This window comes from Manis javanica, chromosome 6, assembly GCF_040802235.1.
Source record: "Manis javanica isolate MJ-LG chromosome 6, MJ_LKY, whole genome shotgun sequence".
Taxonomy (NCBI): Eukaryota; Metazoa; Chordata; class Mammalia; order Pholidota; family Manidae; genus Manis; species Manis javanica.
Genome location: NC_133161.1, coordinates 57,988,365 through 58,003,337, shown reverse-complemented (window position 1 = coordinate 58,003,337; position 14,973 = coordinate 57,988,365).

Here is a 14,973-nt window from a genome sequence, read left to right as displayed (position 1 = left end):
TAGTTCACCAGGTCACTAGGCCAGTAGGTTACAAGGCTACTAGGTCACTAGGCCAGTAGGCCACTAGGTTAGTAGGACAACAGGTTAGAAAAATCACAGGCCCCTAAGTGACTAGGCCACTGGTCTACTGGGCTACAAGGCTACCAGTCTACAAGGTTACTAGGTCACTAGGCCACTAGGCCTCTAGGCTACAAGGCTACTAGGTCACCAGGTCACTAGGCCAGTAGGTTACAAGGCTACTAGGTCACTAGGCCAGTAGGCCACTAGGTTAGTAGGACAACAGGTTAGAAGAATCACAGGCCCCTAAGTGACTAGTACACTGGACTACTGGGCTAAAAGGCTACCAGTCTTCAAGGTTACTATGTCAGTAGGCCAGTAGGCTAGCAGGCTACTAGGTCACTGGGACCGTGGGCCAGTGGGATGGTAGGCAACTAGTCTACAAGTCAAATAGTTCACTAGGTCACTAGGCCACTAGGCCTCTATGCTACAAGGCTACTGGGTCACCAGGTCACTAGGGCACTAGGTTACAAGGCTACTAGGTCACTAGGCCAGTAGGCCACTAGGTTAGTAGGACAACAGGTTAGAAGAATCACATGCCCCTAAGTGACTAGGCCACTGGGCTACTGGGCTACAAGTCTACCAGTCTACAAGGTTACTAGGTCACATGGCCAGTAGGATAGCAGGCTACTAGGTCACTGGGCCAGTAGGCCAGTGGGATGCTAGGCAACTAGTCTACAAGTCAAATAGTTCACTAGGTCACTAGGCCACTAGGCCTCTAGGCTACAAGGCTACTAGGTCTCCAGGTCACTAGGCCACTAGGTTACTAGGCTACTAGGTCACTAGGCAAGTAGGCCACTAGGTTAGTAGGACAACAGGTTAGAAGAATCACAGGCCCCTAAGTGACTAGGCCACTGGGCTACTGGGCTACAAGGATACCAGTCTACAAGGTTACTAGGTCACTAGGCCACTAGGCCTCTAGGCTACAAGGCTACTAGGTCACCAGGTCACTAGGCCAGTAGGTTACAAGGCTACTAGGTCACTAGGCCAGTAGGCCACTAGGTTAGTAGGACAACAGGTTAAGAAAATCACAGTCCCCTAAGTGACTAGAACACTGGTCTACTGGGCTACAAGGCTACCAGTCTGCAAGGTTACTAGGTCACTAGGCCACTAGGCCTCTAGGCTACAAGGCTACTAGGTCACCAGGTCACTAGGCCAGTAGGTTACAAGGCTACTAGGTCACTAGGCCAGTAGGCCACTAGGTTAGTAGGACAACAGGTTAGAAGAATCACAGGCCCCTAAGTGACTAGGACACTGGATTACTGGGCTAAAAGGCTACCAGTCTTCAAGGTTACTATGTCACTAGGCCAGTAGGCTAGCAGGCTACTAGGTCACTGGGACAGTGGGCCAGTGGGATGGTAGGCAACTAGTCTACAAGTCAAATAGTTCACTAGGTCACTAGGCCACTAGGCCTCTATGCTACAAGGCTACTGGTTCACCAGGTCACTAGGGCACTAGGTTACAAGGCTACTAGGTCCCTAGGCCAGTAGGCCACTAGGTTAGTAGGACAACAGGTTAGAAGAATCACAGTCCCCTAAGTGACTATGCCACTCGGCTACAGGGCTACAAGTCTACCAGTCTACAAGGTTACTAGGTCACTAGGCCAGTAGGCTAGCAGGCTACTAGGTCACTGGGCCAGTAGGCCAGTGGGATGCTAGGCAACTAGTCTACAGGTCAAATGGTTCACTAGGTCATCAGGCCACTAGGCCAATATGTTACAAGACTACTAGGTCACATGGCCAGTAGGCCACTAGGTTACAAAGCTACTAGGGCACAAGGGCACTGGGCTACTAGGCCACAAGCCTGTTAGCCTCCGAGGCTCTGGGATACTAGCCTAAGTTAGGCTATTCTAGGACACTAGGACACTAGGCTAGCCTTGGCCAAATGAGGCTGGGCTAGGCTAGTATACTAGGCTACTAGGCTAGGCTAGGTTGTGCTTCCCTAGGCTGCTAAGATACTACAGCACTAAGCTACTAGGCAAATAGGCTACAAGGCTACTAGACCACTAAGCTGCTAGGTTAATAGGTCAACAGGTTATTAGACTACAAGGTTCCTACGTGACTACGCCTCGGGCTACTGGGCTACTAGGCTAATAGTCTACAAGGCTACTAGATCACTAGGCCACTTTTCCACAGGGCTCGTAGGTCACTAGGCCACTAGTAAGGTGGCCTAATAGGCTACAAGGCTACTAGGTCACTAGTCCACTAGGCCACGAGGCTACAAGGCTACTAGGTCACCAGGCAACAAGGCCACAGGGCTACTAGTCCACAAGGATATTAGCCTCCAAGGCTTCTAGGATAGTAGTCTACGTTCGGCTATTCTATCTTACTAGGTCTCCAGGCTTGCCTAGGCCAAATGACGCACTCTAGGCTAGTATACTGGGCTTGTAGGCTAGCCTAGGCTGCGCTTGGGTAGGCTACTAGGATACTATGCCACTAGGCTACTAGGCAAACCGGCTACAACGATGCTAGGGTACTAGGCTACAACACTACTAGGTCACTATGACACTAGGCTACAGGGCTAGGAGGTCACTAGGCCAGTAGGCCACTAGCTTAGTAGGACAACAGGTTAGAAGAATCACAGGCCCCTAAGTGACTAGGCCACTGAGCTACTGGGCTACAAGGCTACCAGTCTACAAGGTTACTAGGTCACATGGCCAGTAGGATAGCAGGCTACTAGGTCACTGGGCCAGTAGGCCAGTGGGATGCTAGGCAACTAGTCTACAAGTCAAATAGTTCACTAGGTCACTAGGCCACTAGGCCTCGAGGCTACAAGGCTACTAGGTCACGAGGTCACTAGGCCACTAGGTTACTAGGCTACTAGGTCACTAGGCCAGTAGGCAACTAGGTTAGTAGGAAACAGGTTAGAAGAATCACAGGCCCCTAAGTGACTAGGCCACTGGGCTACTGGGCTACAAGGATACCAGTCTACAAGGTTACTAGGTCACTAGGCCACTAAGCCTCTAGGCTACAAGGCTACTAGGTCACCAGGTCACTAGGCCAGTAGGTTACAAGTCTACTAGGTCACTAGGCCAGTAGGCCACTAGGTTAGTAGGACAACAGATTAGAAGAATCACAGTCCCCTAAGTGACTATGCCACTAGGCTACAGGGCTACAAGTCTACCAGTCTACAAGGTTACTAGGTCACTAGGCCAGTAGGCTAGCAGGCTACTAGGTCACTGGGCCAGTAGGCCAGTGGGATGCTAGGCAACTAGTCTACACGTCAAATGGTTCACTAGGTCACCAGGCCAGTAGGCCACTATGTTACAAGACTACTAGGTCACTAGGCCAGTAGGCCACTAGATTACAAAGCTACTAGGGCACAAGGGCACTGGGCTACTAGGCCACAAGCCTGTTAGCCTCCGAGGCTCTGGGCTACTAGCCTAAGTTAGGCTATTCTAGGACACTAGGACACTAGGCTAGCCTTGGCCAAATGAGGCTGGGCTAGGCTAGTATACAAGGCTACTAGGCTAGGCTAGGTTGTGCTTCCCTAGGCTGTTAAGATACTAGAGCACTAAGCTACTAGGCAAATAGGCTACAAGGCTACTAGACCACTAAGCTGCTAGGTTAATAGGTCAACAGGTTATTAGACTACAAGGTCCCTACGTGACTACGCCTCGGGCTACTGGGCTACTAGGCTAATAGGCTACAAGGCTACTAGATCACTAGGCCACTTTTCGACAGGGCTCGTAGGTCACTAGGCCACTAGGAAGGTGGCCTACTAGGCTACAACGCTACTAGGTCACTAGTCCACTAGGCCACGAGGCTACAAGGGTACCAGGTCACTAGGCCACAAGGCCAAAGTGCTACTACTCCACAAGAATATTAGCCTCCAAGTCTTCTAGGATAGTAGACTACGTTCGGTTATTCTAGCTTACTAGGACTCCAGGCTTGCCTAGGCCAAATGAGGCACGCTAGGCTAGTATACTGGGCTTGTAGGCTAGGCTAGGCTGCGCTTGGCTAGGCTACTAGGATACTATGACACTAGGCTTCTAGGGAAACCGGCTACAAGCCTGCTAGGGCACTAGGCTACAACGCTACTAGGTCACTATGCCACTAGTCTACAGGGCTAGTAGGTCACTAGGCCACTAGGCCAGTGGGCTACTAGGCCACTAGTCTACAAGGCTACTAGTTCACTAGGCCAGTAGGCCACTAGGTTAGTAGGACAACAGGTTACAAGAATCACAGGCCCCTAAGTGACAAGGCCACTGGGCTACTGGGCTACAAGGCTACCAGTCTACAAGGTTACTAGGTCACTAGGCCAGTAGGCTAGCAGGCTACTAGGTCACTGGGACAGTAGGCCAGTGGGATAGTAGGCAACTAGTCTACAAGTCAAATAGTTCACTAGGTCACTTGGCCACTAGGCCTCTAGGCTACAAGACTACTAGTTCACCAGGTCACTAAGCCAGTAGGTTACAAGGCTACTAGGTCACTAGGCCAGTAGGCCACTAGGTTAGTAGGACAACAGGTTAGAAAAATCACAGGCCCCTAAGTGACTAGGCCACTGGTCTACTGGGCTACAAGGCTACCAGTCTACAAGGTTACTAGGTCACTAGGCCACTAGGCCTCTAGGCTACAAGGCTACTAGGTCACCAGGTCACTAGGCCAGTAGGTTACAAGGCTACTAGGTCACTAGGCCAGTAGGCCACTAGGTTAGTAGGACAACAGGTTAGAAGAATCACAGGCCCCTAAGTGACTAGTACACTGGAGTACTGGGCTAAAAGGCTACCAGTCTTCAAGGTTACTATGTCAGTAGGCCAGTAGGCTAGCAGGCTACTAGGTCACTGGGACCGTGGGCCAGTGGGATGGTAGGCAACTAGTCTACAAGTCAAATAGTTCACTAGGTCACTAGGCCACTAGGCCTCTATGCTACAAGGCTACTGGGTCACCAGGTCACTAGGGCACTAGGTTACAAGGCTACTAGGTCACTAGGCCAGTAGGCCACTAGGTTAGTAGGACAACAGGTTAGAAGAATCACATGCCCCTAAGTGACTAGGCCACTGGGCTACTGGGCTATAAGGCTACCAGTCTACAAGGTTACTAGGTCACATGGCCAGTAGGATAGCAGGCTACTAGGTCACTGGGCCAGTAGGCCAGTGGGATGCTAGGCAACTAGTCTACAAGTCAAATAGTTCACTAGGTCACTAGGCCACTAGGCCTCTAGGCTACAAGGCTACTAGGTCACCAGGTCACTAGGCCACTAGGTTACTAGGCTACTAGGTCACTAGGCCAGTAGGCCACTAGGTTAGTAGGACAACAGGTTAGAAGAATCACAGGACCCTAAGTGTCTAGGCCACTGGGCTACTGGGCTACAAGGATACCAGTCTACAAGGTTACTAGATCACTAGGCCACTAGGCCTCTAGGCTACAAGGCTACTAGGTCACCAGTTCACTAGGCCAGTAGGTTACAAGGCTACTAGGTCACTAGGCCAGTAGGCCACTAGGTTAGTAGGACACAGGTTAGAAGAATCACAGGCCCCTAAGTGACTAGGCCACTGGACTACTGGGCTAAAAGGCTACCAGTCTTCAAGGTTACTAGGTCACTAGGCCAGTAGGCTAGCAGGCTACTAGGTCACTGGGACAGTGGGCCAGTGGCATGGTAGGCAACTAGTCTACAAGTCAAATAGTTCACTAGATCACTAGGCCACTAGGCCTCTAGGCTACAAGGCTACTGGGTCAACAGGTCACTAGGGCACTAGGTTACAAGGCTACTAGGTCACTAGGCCAGTAGGCCACTAGGTTAGTACGACAACAGGTTAGAAGATTCACAGTCCCCTAAGTGACTATGCCACTCGGCTACAGGGCTACAAGTCTACCAGTCTACAAGGTTACTAGGTCTCTAGGCCAGTAGGCTAGCAGGCTACTAGGTCACTGGGCCAGTAGGCCAGTGGGATGCTAGGCAACTAGTCTACAGGTCAAATGGTTCACTAGGTCACCAGGCCACTAGGCCACTATGTTACAAGACTACTAGGTCACTAGGCCAGTAGGCAACTAGTTTACAAAGCTACTAGGGCACAAGGGCACTGGGCTACTAGGCCACAAGCCTGTTAGCCTCCGAGGCTCTGGGCTACTAGCCTAAGTTAGGCTATTCTAGGACACTAGGACACTAGGCTAGCCTTGGCCAAATGAGGCTGGGCTAGGCTAGTATACTAGGCTACTACGCTAGGCTAGGTTGTGCTTCCCTAGGCTGCTAAGATACTACAGCACTAAGCTACTAGGCAAATAGGCTACAAGGCTACTAGACCACTAAGCTGCTAGGTTAATAGGTCAACAGGTTATTAGACTACAAGGTCCCTACGTGACTACGCCTCGGGCTACTGGGCTACTAGGGTAATAGGCTACAAGGCTACTAGATCACTAGGCAACTTTTCTACAGGGCTCGTAGGTCACTAGGCCACTAGGAAGGTGGCCTACTAGGCTACAACGCTACTAGGTCACTAGTACACTAGGCCACGAGGCTACAAGGGTACCAGGTCACTAGGCCACAAGGCCAAAGTGCTACTACTCCACAAGAATATTAGCCTCCAAGTCTGCTAGGATAGTAGACTACGTTCGGTTATTCTAGCTTACTAGGACTCCAGGCTTGCCTAGGCCAAATGAGGCACACTAGGCTAGTATACTGGGCTTGTAGGCTAGGCTAGGCTGTGCTTGGATAGGCTACAAGGATACTATGCCACTAGGCTTCTAGGCAAACCGGCTACAAGCCTGCTAGGGCACTAGGCTACAACGCTACTAGGACACTATGCCACTAGGCTACAGGGCTAGTAGGTCACTAGGCCACTAGGCCAGTGGGCTACTAGGCCACTAGGCTACAAGGCTACTAGTTCACTAGGCCAGTAGGCCACTAGGTTAGTAGGACAACAGGTTAGAAGAATCACAGGCCCCTAAGTGACTAGGCCACTGGGCTACTGGGCTACAAGGCTACCAGTCTACAAGGTTACTAGGTCACTAGGCTAGTAGGCTAGCAGGCTACTAGGTCACTGGGACAGTAGGCCAGTGGGATAGTAGGCAACTAGTCTACAAGTCAAATAGTTCACTAGGTCACTTGGCCACTAGGCCTCTAGGCTACAAGACTACTAGTTCACCAGGTAACTAGGCCCGTAGGTTACAAGGCTACTAGGTCACTAGGCCAGTAGGCCACTAGGTTAGTAGGACAACAGGTTAGAAAAATCACAGGCCCCTAAGTGACTAGGCCACTGGTCTACTGGGCTACAAGGCTACCAGTCTGCAAGGTTACTAGGTCACTAGGCCACTAGGCCTCTAGGCTACAAGGCTACTAGGTCACCAGGTCACTAGGCCAGTAGGTTACAAGGCTACTAGGTCACTAGGCCAGTAGGCCACTAGGTTAGTAGGACAACAGGTTAGAAGAATCACAGGCCCCTAAGTGACTAGGACACTGGACTACTGGGCTAAAAGGCTACCAGTCTTCAAGGTTACTATGTCACTAGGACAGTAGGCTAGCAGGCTACTAGGTCACTGGGACAGTGGGCCAGTGGGATGGTAGGCAACTAGTCTACAAGTCAAATAGTTCACTAGGTCACAAGGCCACTAGGCCTCTATGCTACAAGGCTACTGGGTCACCAGGTCACTAGGGCACTAGGTTACAAGGCTACTAGGTCACTAGGCCAGTAGGCCACTAGGTTAGTAGGACAACAGGTTAGAAGAATCACAGTCCCCTAAGTGACTATGCCACTAGGCTACAGGGCTACAAGTCTACCAGTCTACAAGGTTACTAGGTCACTAGGCCAGTAGGCTAGCAGGCTACTAGGTCACTGGGCCAGTAGGCCAGTGGGATGCTAGGCAACTAGTCTACAGGTCAAATGGTTCACTAGGTCACCAGGCCACTATGTTACAAGACTACTAGGTCACAAGGCCAGTAGGCCACTAGGTTACAAAGCTACTAGGGCACAAGGGCACTGGGCTACTAGCCCACAAGCCTGTTAGCCTCCGAGGCTCTGGGCTACTAGCCTAAGTTAGGCTATTCTAGGACACTAGGACACTAGGCTAGCCTGGGCCAAATGAGGCTGGGCTAGGCTAGTATACAAGGCTACTAGGCTAGGGTAGGTTGTGCTTCCCTAGGCTGTTAAGATACTAGAGCACTAAGCTACTAGGCAAATAGGCTACAAGGCTACTAGACCACTAAGCTGCTAGGTTAATAGGTCAACAGGTTATTAGACTACAAGGTCCCTACGTGACTACGCCTCGGGCTACTGGGCTACTAGGCTAATAGGCTACAAGGCTACTAGATCACTAGGCCACTTTTCTACAGGGCTCGTAGTTCACTAGGCTACTAGGAAGGTGGCCTACTAGGCTACAACGCTACTAGGTCACTAGTCCACGAGGCCACGAGGCTACAAGGGTACCAGGTCACTAGGCCACAAGGCCAAAGTGCTACTACTCCACAAGAATATTAGCCTCCAAGTCTTCTAGGATAGTAGACTACGTTCGGTTATTCTAGCTTACTAGGACTCCAGGCTTGCCTAGGCCAAATGAGGCACGCTAGGCTAGTATACTGGGCTTGTAGGCTAGGCTAGGCTGCGCTTGGCTAGGCTACTAGGATACTATGACACTAGGCTTCTAGGGAAACCGGCTGCAAGCCTGCTAGGGCACTAGGCTACAACGCTACTAGGTCACTATGCCACTAGTCTACAGGGCTAGTAGGTCACTAGGCCACTAGGCCAGTGGGCTACTAGGCCACTAGTCTACAAGGCTACTAGTTCACTAGGCCAGTAGGCCACTAGGTTAGTAGGACAACAGGTTACAAGAATCACAGGCCCCTAAGTGACAAGGCCACTGGGCTACTGGGCTACAAGGCTACCAGTCTACAACGTTACTAGGTCACTAGGCCAGTAGGCTAGCAGGCTACTAGGTCACTGGGACAGTAGGCCAGTGGGATAGTAGGCAACTAGTCTACAAGTCAAATAGTTCACTAGGTCACTTGGCCACTAGGCCTCTAGGCTACAAGACTACTAGTTCACCAGGTCACTAGGCCAGTAGGTTACAAGGCTACTAGGTCACTAGGCCAGTAGGCCACTAGGTTAGTAGGACAACAGGTTAGAAAAATCACAGGCCCCTAAGTGACTAGGCCACTGGTCTACTGGGCTACAAGGCTACCAGTCTACAAGGTTACTAGGTCACTAGGCCACTAGGCCTCTAGGCTACAAGGCTACTAGGTCACCAGGTCACTAGGCCAGTAGGTTACAAGGCTACTAGGTCACTAGGCCAGTAGGCCACTAGGTTAGTAGGACAACAGGTTAGAAGAATCACAGGCCCCTAAGTGACTAGTACACTGGACTACTGGGCTAAAAGGCTACCAGTCTTCAAGGTTACTATGTCAGTAGGCCAGTAGGCTAGCAGGCTACTAGGTCACTGGGACCGTGGGCCAGTGGGATGGTAGGCAACTAGTCTACAAGTCAAATAGTTCACTAGGTCACTAGGCCACTAGGCCTCTATGCTACAAGGCTACTGGGTCACCAGGTCACTAGGGCACTAGGTTACAAGGCTACTAGGTCACTAGGCCAGTAGGCCACTAGGTTAGTAGGACAACAGGTTAGAAGAATCACATGCCCCTAAGTGACTAGGCCACTGGGCTACTGGGCTACAAGGCTACCAGTCTACAAGGTTACTAGGTCACATGGCCAGTAGGATAGCAGGCTACTAGGTCACTGGGCCAGTAGGCCAGTGGGATGCTAGGCAACTAGTCTACAAGTCAAATAGTTCACTAGGTCACTAGGCCACTAGGCCTCTAGGCTACAAGGCTACTAGGTCACCAGGTCACTAGGCCACTAGGTTACTAGGCTACTAGGTCACTAGGCCAGTAGGCCACTAGGTTAGTAGGACAACACGTTAGAAGAATCACAGGACCCTAAGTGACTAGGCCACTGGGCTACTGGGCTACAAGGATACCAGTCTACAAGGTTACTAGATCACTAGGCCACTAGGCCTCTAGGCTACAAGGCTACTAGGTCACCAGTTCACTAGGCCAGTAGGTTACAAGGCTACTAGGTCACTAGGCCAGTAGGCCACGAGGTTAGTAGGACACAGGTTATAAGAATCACAGGCCCCTAAGTGACTAGGCCACTGGACTACTGGGCTAAAAGGCTACCAGTCTTCAAGGTTACTAGGTCACTAGGCCAGTAGGCTAGCAGGCTACTAGGTCACTGGGACAGTGGGCCAGTGGCATGGTAGGCAACTAGTCTACAAGTCAAATAGTTCACTAGATCACTAGGCCACTAGGCCTCTAGGCTACAAGGCTACTGGGTCAACAGGTCACTAGGGCACTAGGTTACAAGGCTACTAGGTCACTAGGCCAGTAGGCCACTAGGTTAGTACGACAACAGGTTAGAAGATTCACAGTCCCCTAAGTGACTATGCCACTCGGCTACAGGGCTACAAGTCTACCAGTCTACAAGGTTACTAGGTCTCTAGGCCAGTAGGCTAGCAGGCTACTAGGTCACTGGGCCAGTAGGCCAGTGGGATGCTAGGCAACTAGTCTACAGGTCAAATGGTTCACTAGGTCACCAGGCCACTAGGCCACTATGTTACAAGACTACTAGGTCACTAGGCCAGTAGGCAACTAGTTTACAAAGCTACTAGGGCACAAGGGCACTGGGCTACTAGGCCACAAGCCTGTTAGCCTCCGAGGCTCTGGGCTACTAGCCTAAGTTAGGCTATTCTAGGACACTAGGACACTAGGCTAGCCTTGGCCAAATGAGGCTGGGCTAGGCTAGTATACTAGGCTACTACGCTAGGCTAGGTTGTGCTTCCCTAGGCTGCTAAGATACTACAGCACTAAGCTACTAGGCAAATAGGCTACAAGGCTACTAGACCACTAAGCTGCTAGGTTAATAGGTCAACAGGTTATTAGACTACAAGGTCCCTACGTGACTACGCCTCGGGCTACTGGGCTATTAGGGTAATAGGCTACAAGGCTACTAGATCACTAGGCAACTTTTCTACAGGGCTCGTAGGTCACTAGGCCACTAGGAAGGTGGCCTACTAGGCTACAACGCTACTAGGTCACTAGTACACTAGGCCACGAGGCTACAAGGGTACCAGGTCACTAGGCCACAAGGCCAAAGTGCTACTACTCCACAAGAATATTAGCCTCCAAGTCTGCTAGGATAGTAGACTACGTTCGGTTATTCTAGCTTACTAGGACTCCAGGCTTGCCTAGGCCAAATGAGGCACACTAGGCTAGTATACTGGGCTTGTAGGCTAGGCTAGGCTGTGCTTGGCTAGGCTACAAGGATACTATGCCACTAGGCTTCTAGGCAAACCGGCTACAAGCCTGCTAGGGCACTAGGCTACAACGCTACTAGGTCACTATGCCACTAGGCTACAGGGCTAGTAGGTCACTAGGCCACTAGGCCAGTGGGCTACTAGGCCACTAGGCTACAAGGCTACTAGTTCACTAGGCCAGTAGGCCACTAGGTTAGTAGGACAACAGGTTAGAAGAATCACAGGCCCCTAAGTGACTAGGCCACTGGGCTACTGGGCTACAAGGCTACCAGTCTACAAGGTTACTAGGTCACTAGGCTAGTAGGCTAGCAGGCTACTAGGTCACTGGGACAGTAGGCCAGTGGGATAGTAGGCAACTAGTCTACAAGTCAAATAGTTCACTAGGTCACTTGGCCACTAGGCCTCTAGGCTACAAGACTACTAGTTCACCAGGTCACTAGGCCCGTAGGTTACAAGGCTACTAGGTCACTAGGCCAGTAGGCCACTAGGTTAGTAGGACAACAGGTTAGAAAAATCACAGGCCCCTAAGTGACTAGGCCACTGGTCTACTGGGCTACAAGGCTACCAGTCTGCAAGGTTACTAGGTCACTAGGCCACTAGGCCTCTAGGCTACAAGGCTACTAGGTCACCAGGTCACTAGGCCAGTAGGTTACAAGGCTACTAGGTCACTAGGCCAGTAGGCCACTAGGTTAGTAGGACAACAGGTTAGAAGAATCACAGGCCCCTAAGTGACTAGGACACTGGACTACTGGGCTAAAAGGCTACCAGTCTTCAAGGTTACTATGTCACTAGGACAGTAGGCTAGCAGGCTACTAGGTCACTGGGACAGTGGGCCAGTGGGATGGTAGGCAACTAGTCTACAAGTCAAATAGTTCACTAGGTCACAAGGCCACTAGGCCTCTATGCTACAAGGCTACTGGGTCACCAGGTCACTAGGGCACTAGGTTACAAGGCTACTAGGTCACTAGGCCAGTAGGCCACTAGGTTAGTAGGACAACAGGTTAGAAGAATCACAGTCCCCTAAGTGACTATGCCACTAGGCTACAGGGCTACAAGTCTACCAGTCTACAAGGTTACTAGGTCACTAGGCCAGTAGGCTAGCAGGCTACTAGGTCACTGGGCCAGTAGGCCAGTGGGATGCTAGGCAACTAGTCTACAGGTCAAATGGTTCACTAGGTCACCAGGCCACTATGTTACAAGACTACTAGGTCACAAGGCCAGTAGGCCACTAGGTTACAAAGCTACTAGGGCACAAGGGCACTGGGCTACTAGGCCACAAGCCTGTTAGCCTCCGAGGCTCTGGGCTACTAGCCTAAGTTAGGCTATTCTAGGACACTAGGACACTAGGCTAGCCTTGGCCAAATGAGGCTGGGCTAGGCTAGTATACTAGGCTACTAGGCTAGGCTAGGTTGTGCTTCCCTAGGCTGCTAAGATACTCCAGCACTAAGCTACTAGGCAAATAGGCTACAAGGCTACTAGACCACTAAGCTGCTAGGTTAATAGGTCAACAGGTTATTAGACTACAAGGTCCCTACGTGACTACGCCTCGGGCTACTGGGCTACTAGGCTAATAGGCTACAAGGCTACTAGATCACTAGGCCACTTTTCCACAGGGCTCGTAGGTCACTAGGCCACTAGTAAGGTGGCCTAATAGGCTACAAGGCTAGTAGGTCACTAGTCCACTAGGCCACGAGTCTACAAGGCTACTAGGTCACCAGGCAACAAGGCCACAGGGCTACTAGTCCACAAGGATATTAGCCTCCAAGGCTTCTAGGATAGTAGTCTACGTTCGGCTATTCTATCTTCCTAGGTCTCCAGGCTTGCCTAGGCCAAATGACACACGCTAGGCTAGTATACTGGGCTTGTAGGCTAGGCTAGGCTGCGCTTGGGTAGGCTACTAGGATACTATGCCACTAGGCTACTAGGCAAACCGGCTACAACGATGCTAGGGCACTAGGCTACAACACTACTAGGTCACTATGACACTAGGCTACAGGGCTAGGAGGTCACTAGGCCAGTAGGCCACTAGCTTAGCAGGACAACAGGTTAGAAGAATCACAGGCCCCTAAGTGACTAGGCCACTGAGCTACTGGGCTACAAGGCTACCAGTCTACAAGGTTACTAGGTCACATGGCCAGTAGGATAGTAGGCTACTTGGTCACTGGGAAAGTAGGCCAGTGGGATGCTAGGCAACTAGTCTACAAGTCAAATAGTTCACTAGGTCACTAGGCAACTAGGCCTCTAGGCTACACGGCTACTAGGTCACGAGGTCACTAGGCCACTAGGTTACTAGGCTACTAGGTCACTAGGCCAGTAGGCAACTAGGTTAGTAGGACAACAGGTTAGAAGAATCACAGGCCCCTAAGTGACTAGGCCACTGGGCTACTGGGCTACAAGGATACCAGTCTACAAGGTTACTAGGTCACTAGGCCACTAGGCCTCTAGGCTACAAGGCTACTAGGTCACCAGGTCACTAGGCCAGTAGGTTACAAGGCTATTAGGTCACTAGGCGAGTAGGCCACTAGGTTAGTAGGACACAGGTTAGAAGAATCACAGGCCCCTAAGTGACTAGGCCACTGGACTACTGGGCTAAAAGGCTACCAGTCTTCAAGGTTACTAGGTCACTAGGCCAGTAGGCTAGCAGGCTACTAGGTCACTGGGACAGTGGGCCAGTGGGATGGTAGGCAACTAGTCCACAAGTCAAATAGTTCACTAGATCACTAGGACACTAGGCCTCTAGGCTACAAGGCTACTGGGTCAACAGGTCACTAGGGCACTAGGTTACAAGGCTACTAGGTCCCTAGGCCAGTAGGCCACTAGGTTAGTAGGACAACAGGTTAGAAGAATCACAGTCCCCTAAGTGACTATGCCACTCGGCTACAGGGCTACAAGTCTACCAGTCTACAAGGTTACTAGGTCACTAGGCCAGTAGGCTAGCAGGCTACTAGGTCACTGGGCCAGTAGGCCAGTGGGATGCTAGGCAACTAGTCTACAGGTCAAATGGTTCACTAGGTCATCAGGTCACTAGGCCAATATGTTACAAGACTACTAGGTCACAAGGCCAGTAGGCCACTAGGTTACAAAGCTACTAGGGCACAAGGGCACTGGGCTACTAGGCCACAAGCCTGTTAGCCTCCGAGGCTCTGGGATACTAGCCTAAGTTAGGCTATTCTAGGACACTAGGACACTAGGCTAGCCTTGGCCAAATGAGGCTGGGCTAGGCTAGTATACTAGGCTACTAGGCTAGGCTAGGTTGTGCTTCCCTAGGCTGCTAAGACACTACAGCACTAAGCTACTAGGCAAATAGGCTACAAGGCTACTAGACCACTAAGCTGCTAGGTTAATAGGTCAACAGGTTATTAGACTACAAGGTTCCTACGTGACTACGCCTCGGGCTACTGGGCTACTAGGCTAATAGTCTACAAGGCTACTAGATCACTAGGCCACTTTTCCACAGGGCTCGTAGGTCACTAGGCCACTAGTAAGGTGGCCTAATAGGCTACAAGGCTACTAGGTCACTAGTCCACTAGGCTACGCGGCTACAAGGCTACTAGGTCACCAGGCAACAAGGCCACAGGGCTACTAGTCCACAAGGATATTAGCCTCCAAGGCTTCTAGGATAGTAGTCTACTTTCGGCTATTCTATCTTACTAGGTCTCCAGGCTTGCCTAGGCCA